Raw genomic sequence first — 9,207 nt, 5'->3', positions numbered from 1 at the left:
ACATAGCGCTTCCTTCACAGGAAATAATACATGTGACATAACGGGAATGTAGTAAGTATGTGGGTTTGGCTGGGATTATCCTACATCCTGCAGGGATATAATAACTGGGAAAACGCTATATTTGATACCGCCACGTTGTGGGATGAGCGAGTAAACATTGCATGTCATTTCCCAGAATCCCTTGCTGCAGTGGGAGCACTGTATGCTACTGTACTGTAGGTGATAATGGTTGAAATATATATATATATATATATATATAGATATATAGATATATATCTATATATATATTTATATATATATATACATACACATCAACCAGTACAATAATTTAAAAGGGGGGAATTAAAATGGTTGAAGTGGATAATGACAAGTATATACCGATCCAAAAAAACAACTCCTGAGCATGTATGTACTGCTTACATGGATGTACTATTACCTGTCCCTCTTGTTGGTAAAGAGGGGGCATCCAGAAAGAGGTAAGGAGATAGTTTTATTTTAATTCAAGAAGGAGTGCCTGGTGGCGAAGCTGGTGTGCTCTGTCACACTACAGACCCCTCCCTGTGTGTGTGCGTGCGTGCGTGCGTGCGTGCGTGCGTCTGCAGGGGGTATCTGTCCCATCCATAGATATCAGGGGTACTGCAGCTGCTGCTGCTGTTCAAACTTTTGCTTTAGGCCCATTCCTTTGATGTTAATAAGCGTTTCTAGTACAATCTTTTTCGCTCTGTTCACCCACATCTTTACATTACCTCGTGTGTGTGTGTGTGTGTGTGTGTGTATGTGTATGTGTGTGTACGTGTGTATAGCATGTGTTTGAAACACTATACTGTATCTGCATAGAAAAAAAGCCTTCTTTTAGTAATGTACAGTTCAAATACTGTATGAACATGACCCCATCTCATCTCATCCCCCTGACTCTGGATACAAAACATTCATGTATTCGTTTGCAACTTTTCATACAATTTGCTTGCACCATTTCAGAGAAATTAAATATTTAAAATGGAAATAAATTGGTAACTGCAGTAACAAACAACACTGTACATGCTAATAGTACATCCATGTAAGCAGTACATACATGCTCAGGAGTTGTTTTTTTGGATCGGTATATACTTGTCATTATCCACTTCAACCATTTTAATTCCCCCCTTTTAAATTATTGTACTGGTTGATGTGTGTGTATATATATATATATATATATATATATATATATATAGATATATATCTATATATCTATATATATATATATATATATATATATATATTTCAACCATTATCACCTACAGTACAGTAGCATACAGTGCTCCCACTGCAGCAAGGGATTCTGGGAAATGACATGCAATGTTTACTCGCTCATCCCACAACGTGGCGGTATCAAATATAGCGTTTTCCCAGTTATTATATCCCTGCAGGATGTAGGATAATCCCAGCCAAACCCACATACTTACTACATTCCCGTTATGTCACATGTATTATTTCCTGTGAAGGAAGCGCTATGTATATTCCCATTATGGTCACAAATTGGACGATACTGTATTTCCATTATGTCTCCTATTATTTTCCCATGATATCTCATAGAATACTGTCATCCAAAACCACATCATTATTGAATGATTGAAAATGATGCCTCCGTTTTATGTCAAGATTGTCTTGACACTTAGACCCCCAAGATTTCAATAGCGCCTCACTTAAAAGATGACATTATTTTTGATTCAAATGAACTTTTATGGTGCAGAAGCCGCATGGTGCCTGTGCCTACAGTGTATGTATTTGTCAGTGTGTCTCTATCTGCATTTCTGTCTCTTGCTGGCCGCCAGCCTGTGTGATGATGTCAGCCTGTCTGTGATGTAAGAGAGACATTGTGATATCATCACATACTGTAGGCAGGATGGCAGGTGTAAAGCTTCTAAAAGAGAGAGGGAGGGAGAGAGGTAGAGGAGAGAGAGGGAGAAAGAGGGAGAGAGAGAGCAAGCAGCTCCTCCCTCCCATGCAAATGACTGGAGGCAGAGGAGTAGAGGGACAGAAGCCTGTGCTGCTTGTAATGGGACAGGATTTGGGGTGCTGTTTCATGCTCTATCTCCCTCCCTCCCACTGTCTCAGGTGCAGAAAGTTTTCAAGGGAGAGAGGAAAGGAAGAGGAAAATGGAAGCTGAGGAGAGCTGGTCCTGTCCCTCTTGTTGGTAAAGAGGGGGCATCCAGAAAGAGGTAAGGAGATAGTTTTATTTTAATTCAAGAAGGAGTGCCTGGTGGCGAAGCTGGTGTGCTCTGTCACACTACAGACCCCTCCCTGTGTGTGTGCGTGCGTGCGTGCGTGCGTGCGTCTGCAGGGGGTATCTGTCCCATCCATAGATATCAGGGGTACTGCAGCTGCTGCTGCTGTTCAAACTTTTGCTTTAGGCCCATTCCTTTGATGTTAATAAGCGTTTCTAGTACAATCTTTTTCGCTCTGTTCACCCACATCTTTACATTACCTCGTGTGTGTGTGTGTGTGTGTGTATGTGTATGTGTGTGTACGTGTGTATAGCATGTGTTTGAAACACTATACTGTATCTGCATAGAAAAAAAGCCTTCTTTTAGTAATGTACAGTTCAAATACTGTATGAACATGACCCCATCTCATCTCATCCCCCTGACTCTGGATACAAAACATTCATGTATTCGTTTGCAACTTTTCATACAATTTGCTTGCACCATTTCAGAGAAATTAAATATTTAAAATGGAAATAAATTGGTAACTGCAGTAACAAACAACACTGTACATGCTAATAGTACATCCATGTAAGCAGTACATACATGCTCAGGAGTTGTTTTTTTGGATCGGTATATACTTGTCATTATCCACTTCAACCATTTTAATTCCCCCCTTTTAAATTATTGTACTGGTTGATGTGTATGTATATATATATATATATATATATATATATATATATATAGATATATATCTATATATCTATATATATATATATATATATATATATTTCAACCATTATCACCTACAGTACAGTAGCATACAGTGCTCCCACTGCAGCAAGGGATTCTGGGAAATGACATGCAATGTTTACTCGCTCATCCCACAACGTGGCGGTATCAAATATAGCGTTTTCCCAGTTATTATATCCCTGCAGGATGTAGGATAATCCCAGCCAAACCCACATACTTACTACATTCCCGTTATGTCACATGTATTATTTCCTGTGAAGGAAGCGCTATGTATATTCCCATTATGGTCACAAATTGGACGATACTGTATTTCCATTATGTCTCCTATTATTTTCCCATGATATCTCATAGAATACTGTCATCCAAAACCACATCATTATTGAATGATTGAAAATGATGCCTCCGTTTTATGTCAAGATTGTCTTGACACTTAGACCCCCAAGATTTCAATAGCGCCTCACTTAAAAGATGACATTATTTTTGATTCAAATGAACTTTTATGGTGCAGAAGCCGCATGGTGCCTGTGCCTACAGTGTATGTATTTGTCAGTGTGTCTCTATCTGCATTTCTGTCTCTTGCTGGCCGCCAGCCTGTGTGATGATGTCAGCCTGTCTGTGATGTAAGAGAGACATTGTGATATCATCACATACTGTAGGCAGGATGGCAGGTGTAAAGCTTCTAAAAGAGAGAGGGAGGGAGAGAGGTAGAGGAGAGAGAGGGAGAAAGAGGGAGAGAGAGAGCAAGCAGCTCCTCCCTCCCATGCAAATGACTGGAGGCAGAGGAGTAGAGGGACAGAAGCCTGTGCTGCTTGTAATGGGACAGGATTTGGGGTGCTGTTTCATGCTCTATCTCCCTCCCTCCCACTGTCTCAGGTGCAGAAAGTTTTCAAGGGAGAGAGGAAAGGAAGAGGAAAATGGAAGCTGAGGAGAGCTGGTCCTGTCCCTCTTGTTGGTAAAGAGGGGGCATCCAGAAAGAGGTAAGGAGATAGTTTTATTTTAATTCAAGAAGGAGTGCCTGGTGGCGAAGCTGGTGTGCTCTGTCACACTACAGACCCCTCCCTGTGTGTGTGCGTGCGTGCGTGCGTGCGTGCGTGCGTGCGTCTGCAGGGGGTATCTGTCCCATCCATAGATATCAGGGGTACTGCAGCTGCTGCTGCTGTTCAAACTTTTGCTTTAGGCCCATTCCTTTGATGTTAATAAGCGTTTCTAGTACAATCTTTTTCGCTCTGTTCACCCACATCTTTACATTACCTCGTGTGTGTGTGTGTGTGTGTGTGTGTGTATGTGTATGTGTGTGTACGTGTGTATAGCATGTGTTTGAAACACTATACTGTATCTGCATAGAAAAAAAGCCTTCTTTTAGTAATGTACAGTTCAAATACTGTATGAACATGACCCCATCTCATCTCATCCCCCTGACTCTGGATACAAAACATTCATGTATTCGTTTGCAACTTTTCATACAATTTGCTTGCACCATTTCAGAGAAATTAAATATTTAAAATGGAAATAAATTGGTAACTGCAGTAACAAACAACACTGTACATGCTAATAGTACATCCATGTAAGCAGTACATACATGCTCAGGAGTTGTTTTTTTGGATCGGTATATACTTGTCATTATCCACTTCAACCATTTTAATTCCCCCCTTTTAAATTATTGTACTGGTTGATGTGTATGTGTATATATATATATATATATATATATATATATATATATATATATATATATATATATATATATATATATATATATATATAGATATATATCTATATATATATATATATATATATATATTTCAACCATTATCACCTACAGTACAGTAGCATACAGTGCTCCCACTGCAGCAAGGGATTCTGGGAAATGACATGCAATGTTTACTCGCTCATCCCACAACGTGGCGGTATCAAATATAGCGTTTTCCCAGTTATTATATCCCTGCAGGATGTAGGATAATCCCAGCCAAACCCACATACTTACTACATTCCCGTTATGTCACATGTATTATTTCCTGTGAAGGAAGCGCTATGTATATTCCCATTATGGTCACAAATTGGACGATACTGTATTTCCATTATGTCTCCTATTATTTTCCCATGATATCTCATAGAATACTGTCATCCAAAACCACATCATTATTGAATGATTGAAAATGATGCCTCCGTTTTATGTCAAGATTGTCTTGACACTTAGACCCCCAAGATTTCAATAGCGCCTCACTTAAAAGATGACATTATTTTTGATTCAAATGAACTTTTATGGTGCAGAAGCCGCATGGTGCCTGTGCCTACAGTGTATGTATTTGTCAGTGTGTCTCTATCTGCATTTCTGTCTCTTGCTGGCCGCCAGCCTGTGTGATGATGTCAGCCTGTCTGTGATGTAAGAGAGACATTGTGATATCATCACATACTGTAGGCAGGATGGCAGGTGTAAAGCTTCTAAAAGAGAGAGGGAGGGAGAGAGGTAGAGGAGAGAGAGGGAGAAAGAGGGAGAGAGAGAGCAAGCAGCTCCTCCCTCCCATGCAAATGACTGGAGGCAGAGGAGTAGAGGGACAGAAGCCTGTGCTGCTTGTAATGGGACAGGATTTGGGGTGCTGTTTCATGCTCTATCTCCCTCCCTCCCACTGTCTCAGGTGCAGAAAGTTTTCAAGGGAGAGAGGAAAGGAAGAGGAAAATGGAAGCTGAGGAGAGCTGGTCCTGTCCCTCTTGTTGGTAAAGAGGGGGCATCCAGAAAGAGGTAAGGAGATAGTTTTATTTTAATTCAAGAAGGAGTGCCTGGTGGCGAAGCTGGTGTGCTCTGTCACACTACAGACCCCTCCCTGTGTGTGTGCGTGCGTGCGTGCGTGCGTGCGTGCGTCTGCAGGGGGTATCTGTCCCATCCATAGATATCAGGGGTACTGCAGCTGCTGCTGCTGTTCAAACTTTTGCTTTAGGCCCATTCCTTTGATGTTAATAAGCGTTTCTAGTACAATCTTTTTCGCTCTGTTCACCCACATCTTTACATTACCTCGTGTGTGTGTGTGTGTGTGTGTGTGTATGTGTATGTGTGTGTACGTGTGTATAGCATGTGTTTGAAACACTATACTGTATCTGCATAGAAAAAAAGCCTTCTTTTAGTAATGTACAGTTCAAATACTGTATGAACATGACCCCATCTCATCTCATCCCCCTGACTCTGGATACAAAACATTCATGTATTCGTTTGCAACTTTTCATACAATTTGCTTGCACCATTTCAGAGAAATTAAATATTTAAAATGGAAATAAATTGGTAACTGCAGTAACAAACAACACTGTACATGCTAATAGTACATCCATGTAAGCAGTACATACATGCTCAGGAGTTGTTTTTTTGGATCGGTATATACTTGTCATTATCCACTTCAACCATTTTAATTCCCCCCTTTTAAATTATTGTACTGGTTGATGTGTATGTATATATATATATATATATATATATAAGAGAGACATTGTGATATCATCACATACTGTAGGCAGGATGGCAGGTGTAAAGCTTCTAAAAGAGAGAGGGAGGGAGAGAGGTAGAGGAGAGAGAGGGAGAAAGAGGGAGAGAGAGAGCAAGCAGCTCCTCCCTCCCATGCAAATGACTGGAGGCAGAGGAGTAGAGGGACAGAAGCCTGTGCTGCTTGTAATGGGACAGGATTTGGGGTGCTGTTTCATGCTCTATCTCCCTCCCTCCCACTGTCTCAGGTGCAGAAAGTTTTCAAGGGAGAGAGGAAAGGAAGAGGAAAATGGAAGCTGAGGAGAGCTGGTCCTGTCCCTCTTGTTGGTAAAGAGGGGGCACCCAGAAAGAGGTAAGGAGATAGTTTTATTTTAATTCAAGAAGGAGTGCCTGGTGGCGAAGCTGGTGTGCTCTGTCACACTACAGACCCCTCCCTGTGTGTGTGTGTGTGCGTGCGTGCGTCTGCAGGGGGTATCTGTCCCATCCATAGATATCAGGGGTACTGCAGCTGCTGCTGCTGTTCAAACTTTTGCTTTAGGCCCATTCCTTTGATGTTAATAAGCGTTTCTAGTACAATCTTTTTCGCTCTGTTCACCCACATCTTTACATTACCTCGTGTGTGTGTGTGTGTGTGTGTGTGTGTGTATGTGTATGTGTGTGTACGTGTGTATAGCATGTGTTTGAAACACTATACTGTATCTGCATAGAAAAAAAGCCTTCTTTTAGTAATGTACAGTTCAAATACTGTATGAACATGACCCCATCTCATCTCATCCCCCTGACTCTGGATACAAAACATTCATGTATTCGTTTGCAACTTTTCATACAATTTGCTTGCACCATTTCAGAGAAATTAAATATTTAAAATGGAAATAAATTGGTAACTGCAGTAACAAACAACACTGTACATGCTAATAGTACATCCATGTAAGCAGTACATACATGCTCAGGAGTTGTTTTTTTGGATCGGTATATACTTGTCATTATCCACTTCAACCATTTTAATTCCCCCCTTTTAAATTATTGTACTGGTTGATGTGTATGTATACTGCACCGACACACTTTATTCGAGCAAATACCCAGTATGTACCTGGCAGATACCTGGAATGCGCCGCTCCTCACCTCTCACAAGCCCCGTTGCGTTTGCCTTCCCAGCCTGGGTTCATGCCTGGCTGACGGGCGGCTGATCTGTTAAATGATAATGATTAGGATTTAATAGGCTGCAATGCTTCGCGTGTCTACCAGATGGCATAAATTCATGAATTGTAATGCAGTATATATATATATACTGTGCAGTATTGCAGCCAGCGGGAATAAAATGCTTCAATCCCTGCTTGGAAAATACCTCAATGCACTCGGGCAGAAAACAGTCACAAACCTCAATACACCCGGGTATACCCGAATTCGTGGGACTAGCCGAGCTCGAATAAAGTGTGTCGCCAGTGTATATATATATATATATATATATATATATATATATAGATATATATCTATATATCTATATATATATATATATATATATATATATTTCAACCATTATCACCTACAGTACAGTAGCATACAGTGCTCCCACTGCAGCAAGGGATTCTGGGAAATGACATGCAATGTTTACTCGCTCATCCCACAACGTGGCGGTATCAAATATAGCGTTTTCCCAGTTATTATATCCCTGCAGGATGTAGGATAATCCCAGCCAAACCCACATACTTACTACATTCCCGTTATGTCACATGTATTATTTCCTGTGAAGGAAGCGCTATGTATATTCCCATTATGGTCACAAATTGGACGATACTGTATTTCCATTATGTCTCCTATTATTTTCCCATGATATCTCATAGAATACTGTCATCCAAAACCACATCATTATTGAATGATTGAAAATGATGCCTCCGTTTTATGTCAAGATTGTCTTGACACTTAGACCCCCAAGATTTCAATAGCGCCTCACTTAAAAGATGACATTATTTTTGATTCAAATGAACTTTTATGGTGCAGAAGCCGCATGGTGCCTGTGCCTACAGTGTATGTATTTGTCAGTGTGTCTCTATCTGCATTTCTGTCTCTTGCTGGCCGCCAGCCTGTGTGATGATGTCAGCCTGTCTGTGATGTAAGAGAGACATTGTGATATCATCACATACTGTAGGCAGGATGGCAGGTGTAAAGCTTCTAAAAGAGAGAGGGAGGGAGAGAGGTAGAGGAGAGAGAGGGAGAAAGAGGGAGAGAGAGAGCAAGCAGCTCCTCCCTCCCATGCAAATGACTGGAGGCAGAGGAGTAGAGTGACAGAAGCCTGTGCTGCTTGTAATGGGACAGGATTTGGGGTGCTGTTTCATGCTCTATCTCCCTCCCTCCCACTGTCTCAGGTGCAGAAAGTTTTCAAGGGAGAGAGGAAAGGAAGAGGAAAATGGAAGCTGAGGAGAGCTGGTCCTGTCCCTCTTGTTGGTAAAGAGGGGGCATCCAGAAAGAGGTAAGGAGATAGTTTTATTTTAATTCAAGAAGGAGTGCCTGGTGGCGAAGCTGGTGTGCTCTGTCACACTACAGACCCCTCCCTGTGTGTGTGTGTGTGCGTGCGTGCGTCTGCAGGGGGTATCTGTCCCATCCATAGATATCAGGGGTACTGCAGCTGCTGCTGCTGTTCAAACTTTTGCTTTAGGCCCATTCCTTTGATGTTAATAAGCGTTTCTAGTACAATCTTTTTCGCTCTGTTCACCCACATCTTTACATTACCTCGTGTGTGTGTGTGTGTGTGTGTGTGTGTGTGTATGTGTATGTGTGTGTACGTGTGTATAGCATGTGTTTGAAACACTATAC

General features: G+C 41.3%; 1 long non-coding RNA gene across 1 annotated transcript; it reads left to right on the top strand.

Moving 5' to 3' along the window:
• The first annotated feature begins 434 nt into the window (after window positions 1-434).
• On the top strand, window positions 435-8,859 carry LOC142483973 (uncharacterized). Its single transcript, XR_012797519.1, has 6 exons — window positions 435-476; window positions 2,095-2,198; window positions 3,807-3,910; window positions 5,567-5,670; window positions 6,645-6,748; window positions 8,760-8,859. It is a non-coding gene; the product is annotated as an uncharacterized LOC142483973 (long non-coding RNA).
• The last annotated feature ends 348 nt before the right edge of the window (window positions 8,860-9,207 follow it).

The sequence above is a fragment of the Ascaphus truei genome, unplaced genomic scaffold (genome assembly GCF_040206685.1).
Source record: "Ascaphus truei isolate aAscTru1 unplaced genomic scaffold, aAscTru1.hap1 HAP1_SCAFFOLD_410, whole genome shotgun sequence".
In the NCBI taxonomy this organism is placed as follows: domain Eukaryota; kingdom Metazoa; phylum Chordata; class Amphibia; order Anura; family Ascaphidae; genus Ascaphus; species Ascaphus truei.
The sequence above is the reverse complement of the archived record's forward strand: the minus strand, read 5'-3'. Positions and strand labels throughout refer to the sequence as shown.